We start from the raw sequence: 12,825 nt of genomic DNA on the forward strand, positions 1-12,825 counted from the left end.
GGCATTTTCGATATGGTCATCTAAGCTTTGGAGGTTTAAAAACACTTCAGCAGAAAGATATGGTGGCTGATCTTCCACGGTTTGGACGTCCCTCCGAAGTGTGTGAAGAATGTGTTTTTAGTAAACAACACCTAGATCCATTTCCAAAAGGAAGGGCAAAAAGAGCAAGAAGGCTATTGGAGATTGTGCACTCCGACATTTGCGGGCCAATCAATCCTGCTTCCAATGGAGGTAAACGATAGATGATCACTTTTGTCGATGATTTAAGCAGAAAAACTTGGGTGTATTTCCTACATGAGAAATCTGAAGCTCTTAGAGCTATAAGGTTATGGTTGAAAAGGAAGCAGGAAATTTAATACAGGTGTTGCGCACTGATCTCGGAGGTGAATACAATTCACACGAGTTTGCTAAATTTTGTGAAAATCATGGCATTAGACGACAACTAACAACAGCTTATACCCCACAACAAAATGGGGTATACGAGAGGAAAAATCGCACAATCATGGATATGGTGAGAAGTTTGGTGGTGGGAAGTCGAGTTCGAAAGAGTTTCTGGCCTGAAGCAGTAAATTGGAACATCCACATTTTAAATAGAAGCCCTACTCTAGCAGTTCAGAACAAAACACTAGAAGAGACATGGAGTGGAAGAAGACCAACTGTTGGGCATTTCAGAATCTTTGGATGTATTGCTTACGCCCAAATACCAGACGAAAAGAAGAAAAAGCTAGATGATAGGGCGAAAAAGTGCATCTTTCTTGGAGTAAGTAATCAGTCCAAAGCATACGAGTTATATAATCCAACCGTAGAAAAGATTGTAATTAGCCGAGATGTTACATTTGATGAAGAAAGACTTTGGGAGTGGAATGGAGATGGAGTTCAACAACAAATTCCTGCGAATTTTGATGTAGAAGAAGAAATCTAACATATGACAAACTCACAACAACCAATGGATGAACAAGATGAACCAGTACCAGCAGCTCAAAGTCCACCTGCAGTATCAACAGATTCTAGATCACAAAGGTTCAGAAGGCGAGCTACATGGATGACCGATTATGAGGTAACGGGCACTGAACATTCTGAGGATCCACTTACACACTTTGCCCTTTTCTCAGATTGTGATCATGTAACCATTGTTGATGCTTCTAAACAACCGAAATGGTGGAAGGCTATGGATGAAGAGATTGCATCCATAGAAAGCAATAACACTTGGGAGCTGACTTATCTTCCAAATGGAGAAAAGACCATTGGTATCAAATGGGTGTACAAAACAAAGTTAAAAGAAAATGGTGAAGTTGACAAATACAAGGCAAGATTGGTGGCTAAAGGCTACAAGCAAGAGTTCGATGTTGACTACAAGGAAGTATTTGCACCTGTAGCAAGACATGATACCATCAGATTACTTATCTCATTAGCAGCATAGAATGTTTGGCCTCTTTTCCAACTAGATGTCAAATCAGCCTTCTTACATGGAAACTTGGAGGAGCAAGTATTTATAAATCAACCCCTTGGATATGTTAAGATTGGTTATGAGCATAAAGTGTATAAGTTAAAAAAGGCTTTATACGGTTTAAAACAAGCCCCGCGAGCTTGGTATAGTCGTATAGAAGCCTATTTTCTGAAGGAAGGATTTCATAAGTGCCCTTATGAACATACACTTTTTATTAGAAAAGATGAAGCTGAAAAGATGCTCATGGTTTGTCATGTGGATGATTTAATTTATACAGGAAATGATAGGATCATGTTTGAAAATTTTAAGAAATCTATGATGGATGGATTCGACATGTTTGATCTTGGAAAGATGCATTATTTTCTTGGCATAGAAGTTAATCAATCTGCAGATGACATTTTTATCTCTCAAAAGAAGTATGTACAAGAGATTCTAGACAGGTTCCGGATGAAAAATTGTAATCCAGTAAGCACACCAACTGAAGCAGGCACAAAACTTGTTAGAGATCCCGAAGGAAGAAAAGTAGATAGCACCACGTACAAGCAGATCGTGGGAAGTTTAATGTATTTGACAGCAACAAGGCCTCACATCATTTAAGCAGTCAGCCTTATTAGCAAATACATGGAAAAACCAACAGAAATGAATCTTCTTGACGCCAAAAGAATTTTTCGGTACTTGCAAGGCACAAATGATTATGGTCTACTCTATAAGAAGGGAGAGAGGACACATTTAATTGGCTTTACAGATAGCGACTATGCTGGAGATCAAGATGACAGAAAGAGTACATCTGGCTATGTTTTTATGATGGGGACAACAGCTATTTCATGGTCTTCAAAGAAGCAAGCAATTGTTACTCTATCAACAACTGAAGCGAAATTTGTAGCTGCAACAGCATGTGTTTGTCAAGCAATTTGGCTAAGAAAAATTCTTGAAGAATTGCATTTCAAGCAAGAGGGAGCCACAGTAATTTACTGTGATAATATCTCAACGATCAAGCTGTCAAAAAATCCAATTTTACATGGAAGGAGCAAGCACATAGATGTAAGATATCACTTTCTAAGGGATCTTAAAAAGGAAGAAGTCATTGATCTGGTCTACTGCAGAAGTGATGATCAGATTGTTGATATTCTAACCAAACCCCTCAAGTTGCTTGCATTTCAGAACCTAAGAAAGATGCTTGGTGTTTGCTCTTTGGATGATCCAATTTGAAGGTGGACGCTTTGGAACTAGCCTTCACTAAATTGAATGTTGAAACATCAGTTTAAGGGAGGGACTGTTGAAAAATCCAAGACTATTTAATTGCTATTGTCCTAGTCTTTAGGTAAGTTGATAAATTGTATTTATTTTATTTAGGAACGTGGTTTGTTTTGGCCCAGTCAAATTAGAGTTTGTTTTGCATTTACCAAGTCTTTACCATTTAATCAGGAGTTAGTGGGTTAGTGGCTGCAGTTCGTTGGTTTCCAGCTCTATAAATAGAGCATGTTACTGTGAATTAATTCATTGATTTCGGAGAGTAATAAAGTTCACTTTCCTGTTCCCACTTTCTTGTTTCTAAATTATCAAGATGCCGGTTCAATAGGTGGGTTAGACCGCATTTAATGAGAGTATTCCTCATTTCTCTACAACGGCGAAGTGAAAACTGTCCACAATTTTACATTGAATTGGAAAAGAAAGTGTCTAATTGAAGATAGATAAGTCGCAATATAAAAACGATGCCGTGGTTTAGCAATTAAAATGATTTCCCTAAAATTTCCATGTTAAGAAGCTCGACTGCTTGAGGAATGTGAAAATATGGATACAATCACTTCTCAATTAGTAAATCAGCTTTTTCTAGCCTGTGAATTACTGCAAACCCAACTTGAAACCAAAACCTGATTGCATGATTCACAGTAATCCTCTTGCTCGGACTCATAAAGTTGCTCAAAAATTCAATATCCCAAGTTATATTTTTGAAACAATTTCTTACCCACAAAATAATTTGGGGGTTATTTGAACTTTTAAAAGTTTGGCCAATAGTTGCAATTTATTTTTCTTTTTCTTTTTCTTTTCTTTTCTTTTTTGTTTTATTTAAATAGGAGGGTATGTTGGTCATTTTATGCTTAAAATTAATGAAAAGAACGTTCGGCGCAAAAAAAAGGTGAAAGGTAAGAACAAAAATGCCAAAAAATGAAAGGTAAGGACGTTTTTTATAATAAACTTCAAAGTTAGGGACGTTTTGTGCCAATTACCTAAAATAAATAATAGGTAACAAAGTCACCATTTTTTTAACTTAGCCGTCGTTTGGAATCCATTATTTTCAAAATACATTTTTTCTTCTTATTTTTAACTATAATGTATATTTTTCAATAAATTACATACAAACTTTTTTTTAACCACACATTCTCCATTAAAATACTATTCCAAATATATTTTGGACATAAAATTATCATCAAACGGGCTCTTAATAATAATAAAATAACCGTGTTTGTTTAGTGGATATTAAAATTAGATTTTTAGTAAATTTTAGTAAAAAGTTGATAAAATACGTTATTGAAAAATTGTAAATCCCATGAAATATATAATTGAAATTAGTTATTAACTTTGACTCTTCCTATCAAACATGGACTATATTTAAAAAAATAAAAAATAGAATAAAATAAAATAATTAGTAATGTATAATTAACATTAAAAGACAATGAGTAATTTATCTCCATTAGGAAATAACCGAAACATCATGATTAAAATGTATATGAGCTCATATAATGTGAACTTTTATAGGATAGTTATATTTGCACACATAGTAGGACTGTCGATCACATGTCCAACCTCGAGCCATTCAAAATAATCAGTACCATATAATTAACATTAAAAGACAATGAGTAATTTATCTCCATTAGGAGATAATCGAAACATTGTGATTAAAATGTATATGAGCTCATATAATGTGAACTTTTATAGGATAGTCATTTATGCACGCATAGTAAGACTATCGATCACATGTCCAATTTCGAGCCATTCAAAATGTTACATCTTGATGTCTAATATAGTAACAGAGGTTTAGAATGTCATGATTGAACAATCCTACTATGTATACATAGAGGATTGCTCTATCCAAACTTCTCTCTCATAGTACATTACATCACATCATATGTCACATAGATTGATGATTATATCCCATGAAGACAAGTAGTATTTTTTCCAAGGAAAAATTCAGTCCATGCTTCCTCAATCCTTTTTAATTCCTGATGTGAAGTTGATAGATAAATATCTAGAAGGCTCCTTTTTTTTTCAATTCCGCTACACGTACACGCCACTTTACCTGCCGGGTTACACGGTGACGTGGCGAAGAAAACGTATTAATGGGTTAATGGGTAACATGTCTTGAACCGGCCCAAAGTGAAGAAACCCGCTTACGCTCGCATTTCTTCAGTTTCTCAGTTGCCCCAAAGGCAGAAAACCTTCTCTACTGAACGAACTGATGCGAGGAGATCTGCAGTTGCGCTCCACCATATTGAGAAGACGATGATAAATATTGTGGTCATCTCCATGAATTTGTTTTCCACCCGAAGTTAAGCGCACGGTTATGAGGAAAAAATATTTAGCCGCAAGATTAGAGCAAAATCGCCCATCCCTGAGGCCTTCTTCTCCGGCGATATCTTGAGCAATATTATGTAAGTAGAATATTTGGGCATTTCTTTTTACTGTGGGGAAGTAATTTATGTTTTAAGAAAAGGAAAAATCTCACTGTCAGCCCTACTTCTTCGAAGAACCCGACGTACTGGGCTGCATAGTTTCGAACTCCATTTCAAATACATACAAGGCTCGAATATATGATAATCTGGGCTAGTTTTGAACATATGGCAGTCTGGGCTGCAAAGTTTCGAACTTCCTTAGTATGCCTTTCAATCTCAAGTCATTCCATTGTTTGGAGATGGTGAATGTACATAATTTGTGTGAATAATAATCAATAGGAATAAAATCTACTTGTAAACTGTTAGAAATATTTATTTGAAGGGTTTGTGTAATTTTTAAATATAATTTATAAGTGAAAATCTCACAAATCTGGAGAGAAATGTTTCTACCTACCAGCAGTATGATAATGCATAATAGAGTTCAATATTGTGAAAAAGCCTTTGACGTGTGACCACATGAATAATAGAATTTAGACTCGTCCGTGAATTTGATAGGCATAATCTCAGACAGAGTGTATAATGTTGAAGCCCTTTTGTTTTCTTCTGGTGGCATGTAAAGAGTGGGTTGAATGTGTAAGTTTGTTACTGTTATTATTGATATGGTTCTTGACATTCATGTTTGGTTTGAAATTCGGTTTTTGTGAATATCTTGATTCCACTGAGCAAGGGGATTTTGTTAAAAATGTTGTTTAATTTAGTGTAATCTGTGTGTCGTTTGTTGTGTAGTATGCCGGGAAAGAACTCCGGTCTTTGTCATAGCTGTAGAGAGAATGACCACTTGTTTGCGGAATCCCGAAGAAAAGGCGATGCCCCTTGTGTAAAAGTGGATTTGTGAAGTGCTTTGAGATTGAGAGGGGGACGAAGAACAAGGGAAGACTTTTCAACTCCTGTAGGGCTAACTGTAAATATTGGGCATAGGTTGATGACGGAGAATCAAGCTGTGGATCAAGTGATATTACCGTTAGGAGCCAGAATAATCATGCAGCAATCGACCAAGTTCAGGAGTTCTCTAGCGTGTTCCGATCTCTTTGTCACGTGGTGTCCGTGGAACGAGATATTGAGATTTCTTTGAACGTGACTATAAGGAAGGCCAACGAAAGTGCGGGAGTTGATGTGAAAGGGAAGGGGCCAAAATGAGTAATGGTTATATTTTCTTATGGAAGGGAAGGGGCCAACAAAATGTGTTGTGTTATTTGTAGTTCATGTGTAATATGTGCCGTTGGTAAACCGAACAAGTCATTGTAATATATTTGCTTTTGATGTTTCAATCGCTATGTTAACGACGTCGATGTTGATAGTAGTGGGCTAGATGTCGTCTTGTTTGTTATATTATTTGTGTTCTTCATTGTGTTAAGATAGATTTAAGTGTAATAATTATGTTGTTTCTTGAGATCATAATTTTTGGTGACTTTATCTTGTTTACCAGTTATGGGTGTTCATCACCATAATGTTTGAGTTGAAGTTGTTAACTGTCTATACTTGCCTTCTTGATAGGGATAAGGCTGGGACTCTTGGAGGATACGAAACACGGAACTGGCTACATAGTTTTGTATTGATCAGCGTGTTGATGTAAGAAATGGGCTCATTTGTCTCTTATGTGGCTACACCAAACAGATATATAAGTAAAATATTCATTTAGGATGGCAAAATGTCATCTTCACACTTAGCCGTCAGAATAATGATACAATATTCAACCATGATGGTCAATTACTCAGCAACTTTCTTTCTGCCAACTAAAATTTCGGCGTAGCTACAAACCAAGTATGAAGAGTGTAGGAGAGAAAGTTACTACAAAATCCAAATATTCATACAATTGTGGCCAAAACAATAAAATACCCAGAACACATTTAGACATCATTATATTTTTTCAAAACACAAATTTAAAAAGGATCTTGGCTTTAGCACAATGGTGGACTGCCCGGGAGGAGGCAACAGCTCGAAATTCTTAACCACCAAAAGCACTCCTCCAGCCATGGTCACTTTTTGGTGACTGCATCTACTCTTCTGCTGGACATATTCTGCACAATTAAAAGAAGTGAAGTGAGCAAAAAATATATGCCCTCATGTTCACCTCTTACACCGGAAAAGAGTTCTACATTTATCCTTCATCCTTCCCATCATTTATCGCATAAGAGCCGAATTAGTAAAGCAAGAAAGACATCAAAAAATTTCAGCTTAGACACATTACATGATAAAACAAAATCCAATAACTGACGAGTGTCAATGCAGAAATGATGCAGGAGCATTAGTTAATATCAAACCTCTCTCATAAGTTAAAGTCCATTAAATATATTACTTTCTCAACAAACTCACAAGTGATAACCACAACAAATTGGCATAACAATATTACTTACAGTAATTGAACATGGCACATTCCAATATTTCAGAAAATAACCAGGCAGAAATTCTCCCTAAAAAGTTTCCATAAAAACTTTAATCAGATTCACAGCACATTCTGGCTATAATTAGTTTAGAATTAGTTGCATTTCCAAGTCCCATGCATGACGTTTTTTTTAAACTTCAGACCAGTGAAAGGTTTCAAAAATTTATTCAATCCATCCTAAATGGTGCCAGAGTTTTCCAGGAGCCCATCATAGTATAAAACGAAGTTAAAGTAGTGGAGCTGCAAGGGAGAACTCACTTTATATAGAGATGATGGAACTAAAGTCTCATACAACTCATTCAAGGTGACAACCCCAGAAACGCCAAGCTCCTTTAGCCTATGAACATCAGATGGGAATGGAACAGCACCTAACAATACAAATTATGGAAAATGAAATTAGTTGGTGCTTAAGACACAAATTAAATAAATACTCACAAACTAAATTTGGCAAATCAAAACAAAAGCTTTAAACAAACTTAATTCCAAAACTACGAATCTACAACCAAAAAATGCAATTAACACTTGACTGACTCTATATGCATTGTTAACACACACTTTACTTCTTACAAGCTTTAAGAAATGCTTCTCATTCTCTTATCCATATATTAAAGGAAAATATTTTTATTACTACTTGGAGCGAAAAACATAAATAAACAACCCATCTCCATCTCCTAATTACCTTGTGAATATCCGTCCATCATTCTTCTTCATCTAACATTAAAAGTTCGGTCCATGTGGGCGAGGTACATTTGGAATGTAATTAGGCATTGCATTTCCAACTACGAAGTAGAGAATGTTATTACACAAACAAAGTACGAATTAAAAAATAGTACAGAAGTTCAACCATATAATTACCTTCCCATTAAAAGTATGATTGCCCATGATGATTAACTCCAACAAATGGAGCAAATGGCATGTCATACTTATTAGTTAGGTACGTGGTATCGAGTGTCACCACGACTCCGAACTCTTTATATGCTTGCCTACTCCTATTATCTGCCCAGAAAATATTCCTCATCCGCGACTTTTCGTCCAAATCCATACTAAAGAAAAAACCTGAGCACCTTGCTTGCATGTTCGAAAAGTAAACCTGTATTGCTGCGGCATCTCCTTCTCCAAGTCTTAACCGCCTCACCTGTTCAACATAATTTCGACAATCCTTTTCGATGCAAGTCATTTTCTCATACTCCCCTACTTCTACAACTGCGGAGTTATAACTTTTATGTAACAGAATCCCTGCCATGTCGTTCACTTCAAGCCGTCTTTTGATATGGGCACTCAATTCTTGGTTGCAACGATACAGCCTGGACTTCGAAGGGCTAGTTTTATGATTGTGAATGAGATTGACTGTATTAATTCTCCATACTCCGCATGCATCTGCAAATGCAGTCAGCTTAGCTTTACAACCTGTCTAAATGGTAGCTTGTGACTTCATAGAACCGCTTGTGGTAGTACTCATTCGCCCTTCACAGCTACATGTAAACACACATATCTCACAATTCCTTCATCATCCTTTTGCGAGTTTCTTTTCCTAACCGGGAAGCCCACGTTGTATGCATATCTTTTGTAAAAATCGAACATTTCTTTTTCATCGCTGAACTTCATACCTACCTCGGGCTCAATCATACTATCTAATCCTGCAATTCCATCATCCACTAAGTTAACACTTTCCAACATATTGTCGTTATCTGATACTAACAAGATATCATCCTCCACCTCTTCCGAAAATTCCTTTCGCCGCCACAAAAAGGAAAATGAAAAATTAAAACGAACACAAGTTCCTGCATATAATTCATCCTTGGAACACAAGTACCCAAACATTGCTTGCTGCAAATCAGTATGACCAGGTCTAGCATTTTTGTTATATACCAGACTTCTTTCATTTCACTAAGTAAAGGTGTAGAATCTAGCATGTTTATCAACCTAATGATCATTTAAGATGGTCGTAAACATTTGAGCTCAAAACACCCGATTTACATAATATATGGGTTCAACTTTCCACCCACAGGTTCTTGCTTATAATTTATCCTTGGAACACAAGTACCCGAACATTGCTTGCTACAAATCAGTATGACCAGGTCTAGCATTTTTTTTTATATACCGGACTTCTTTCATTTCACTAAGTAAAGATGTAGAATCTAGCATGTTTATTCAACCCAATAATCATTTAAGATGACCCTAAACATTTGAGCCCAAAACACCCGATTTACATAATATATGGCTTAAACTTTTCACCCACAGAACATCAAAATTATGTTAAATAACGATTTCTGTAAACTATCAGAAACAATCTTATGTTTTGGGCATAAGAGGAATCCAAAGAAATCAAACTCAAATGACGAAGGGGAATACCTTTGTCCGTCATCTCTTCGAGTGGAACAAGATTTTGCCTACTTCTTTGCTTCCAAAGTTAACCCCCGTATTGGGTACCTCAAGCAACACTGCTACGAAGAGAAATCGAGAGAAATCAACGACGCGGAGCCCCCGATTTCTGTACCAAAATGCCCCAATTCGGCGGCACAAATCAGCGACCAAATTGCTTCAGTTCATTGGGAAGAAAATATGCTGAGAGAAATCGTAGAAAAGGCAAAGCAAAAATTAATTTCGCGGGCAAAATGAAAAGGGAATCTGTTTCGAAATGGGACCCGTCCACCAAGTCATTCAAGAAACCCGCCCACTTTTCCTGTTTTTTCTATTTTTTTGGTCTACTTTCCACGTAAGTGTGTCAACCAACATGTAAGTCTAAGGGTACAAATAGCTTTATTCTTTTTTTTTTTTTTTAAATATAGTGTCTGACAAAATAGCCTTGCACCGTACGGTTATAGCTAGAACAGCTGGGAGATTAACTGGGCACGCAGTTGTATATGTTCAAGTATAATTTGAAGGAATTCATGTTAAAGTTGAACAGACCTGATCCTTAGGAATTTATGCAAGCATTGGTCATTGTAGATTTTTGATAAAAAGGACTTTTTTTTTCAAGTTTCTGAGTACCATAAAGATACATTGAAACTTTGATGCATTTTGGAACTGATTTAACATGTGACCTTACTCAAGAATGTTGGATGAATTTTGTGAATAGTGACGCTGAAATAAGTATAATGATGGTGACAAAGCCGAGGCAAGAGTTGGACTCTTTGTCCTTAAGTCGAATTTGCCCCGCAACGGTGCCTACGGATTTCGGCAATCGACTCCCAAGATACAACGGCTACACTTGTGTTTGTAGCACTCCAAAACACAAGTACAACGAACCAATTTAGGCTTATGTACTCCAAGGATGAAATGAAAGAAAATCAAAATAAGCGAAATGATTTTGATTTTGGATAGAAGAGAGGATGAAATCGTTTTGCATATCAAACTGTGAGGAATAGGACACCCAAAGGGTCCTATTTATAGACCATGAAGGGGTGTGGACGAAATGGTTGAGACCAAACCATGCACCATTTCCAAACAATGCATATTTATGAAAAGGTGTCTATTCACTAATGGTTGAGGTCTTTTTTTTCGTAATTTCTCATTCATCCGATATTGGTTTTCGAAATGCCAAATATACCCTTCAATACATGCAGAGAAATCAAAATTCTCTTTCGGGGGCGTTGCCCCCGACCCCCCACGAGGGGCGCTGCCCCCTCGACCCTCGCGACCTGACCGGGCAGGTCGATCCCCGTTTGTGCGCCCCGAAGCGGCGAAGTGGCAAACAATTTTGCCTAAACGGATTGAGTCGAGCTTTTGAGTATTTGGCCGAATTCGATACGAACTTTAATCGATTTTCAATTCTCAATTTATTTAACCAATATCCAACAATCCCCCACAATGCAACTCCTAATCTTGCAACCTATTGAAGTTACAAAATAGCAAACTTAATTCCTTGTAATTTTGAGGGAACAAATCATTGAATAGTAGGAAGATTGGTAAATAATAATTGAGAAATATGGTTAACTGAAATCTAGCCTGTAGTATATGATAGTCATTATCTTTAAACAAAAGAAAAATGAAATAGGATACCTATTTGAAATTTGTTACCAGTCTCAAAAAATATATGAGGGTGTATTTGATTGTCAACTCGATGTGGACTTCAAGCTGAATGTTAACAAGTTAATGGTTACGTATCAAGCCAACAAACAAGTCTCTTTTTGTCTGGGTAGCCTCTAAAACCAGGAGATTATAATAATTATGTGGTTTATAATATGCACACAAAAAAATTATATTCGATTTATTAATAAATGTTTATCCGTGGGTGATGCTAAAATTTGGTTGAACTTTGTGGGAATTGATTCATGATCCACTATGAATGTGAAGTCTCCCATGTGTTTGTTAGGTTTTGAAATTATTGTACAATTTATCAATGCTGTCTACATTTGATTTGATTTTGACTTTAATTTGTCCACTTGTTTGACTTTTTTTTCCCAATTTTAAAATTGCTTTGTCTTTAACCTTCCCCTCAATTCAAAAGGATGCGATCGAACTTTACCTCAACAGTAATAGAGATAGCATAGCTATAGATAGGGACAAGGTTCGAATCAAATTATATTATATATAATAAAGATGAGAGCCGCTTTGATTGATTGCTTGCGATAGTTTATGTTTGAAATCTAATTTTATAAAGTTTTAATTATTTTGTTAGTTTGACCATGTGCTGAAGATCAACGGTGCAAAATTTTTCTAAGCTTATAATATAATTATACTTGACTATGTCCACTATGACGTATCGAATATGCAATTAAACGAGATGTACGAGTCAAAGAAAAAAATAAAGTTAATTTGCAGGGTTGAAATTAAAAGGCTATAGATGTAAATTTTCGCAAAGTAGGGATCTATTTGAAAATGTAAGCAGAGAAAAGGGACGCCCGCTTTTCCGCTTACTGTTTGTATTTCTTTCTCCTGTGCTATCACCACTCTATAGACAAGTAGAAACTAGTACTTGCACGAATCATCCCTCGACAAGTATATATATGTGTATGTGTGAGTGTAGACAAAGTCGAATTTTCAAAGTCGACTCGAGCATTAAGCGCTACAGGCAGTTGGATAAGTTCTCGTGTTTTTGATAATTAGATAGAGATAAATGTTCTTTGTTTCCTAAAATTGTTTTCTTTGGCCTCTAAGGTGTTCGAGCTGAGAATTTTTGAGCTAACTGAGTTGGTGATTCAGAATTGAGCCACTTCCATGGCGAACAATCCAGGAGAGGCCACATCCGACGACTTCCTGGAGCAAATACTGCGCTTCCCGGCCTACACCGGCGGAGCAGAGGCTAACATGGCGGGAAACGACTCGGCTGCCAGCTTGGGAGCAGCGCCGACTCCGATGATGCTTCAGCTGAGTTCAGGAGA

At 36.6% G+C, this 12,825-nt stretch overlaps 1 long non-coding RNA gene across 1 annotated transcript; it reads right to left on the bottom strand.

The window, feature by feature from the left end:
- Window positions 1–6,625: 6,625 nt before the first annotated feature.
- Window positions 6,626–9,238, bottom strand: LOC111376048. Its single transcript, XR_002699400.1, has 4 exons — window positions 8,357–9,238; window positions 8,181–8,280; window positions 7,760–7,869; window positions 6,626–7,136 (listed from the first exon to the last, which is right to left on the bottom strand). It is a non-coding gene; the product is annotated as an uncharacterized LOC111376048 (long non-coding RNA).
- Window positions 9,239–12,825: the final 3,587 nt, after the last annotated feature.

This window comes from Olea europaea, unplaced genomic scaffold (assembly GCF_002742605.1).
Source record: "Olea europaea var. sylvestris unplaced genomic scaffold, O_europaea_v1 scaffold1439, whole genome shotgun sequence".
Classification (NCBI taxonomy): Eukaryota; Viridiplantae; Streptophyta; class Magnoliopsida; order Lamiales; family Oleaceae; genus Olea; species Olea europaea.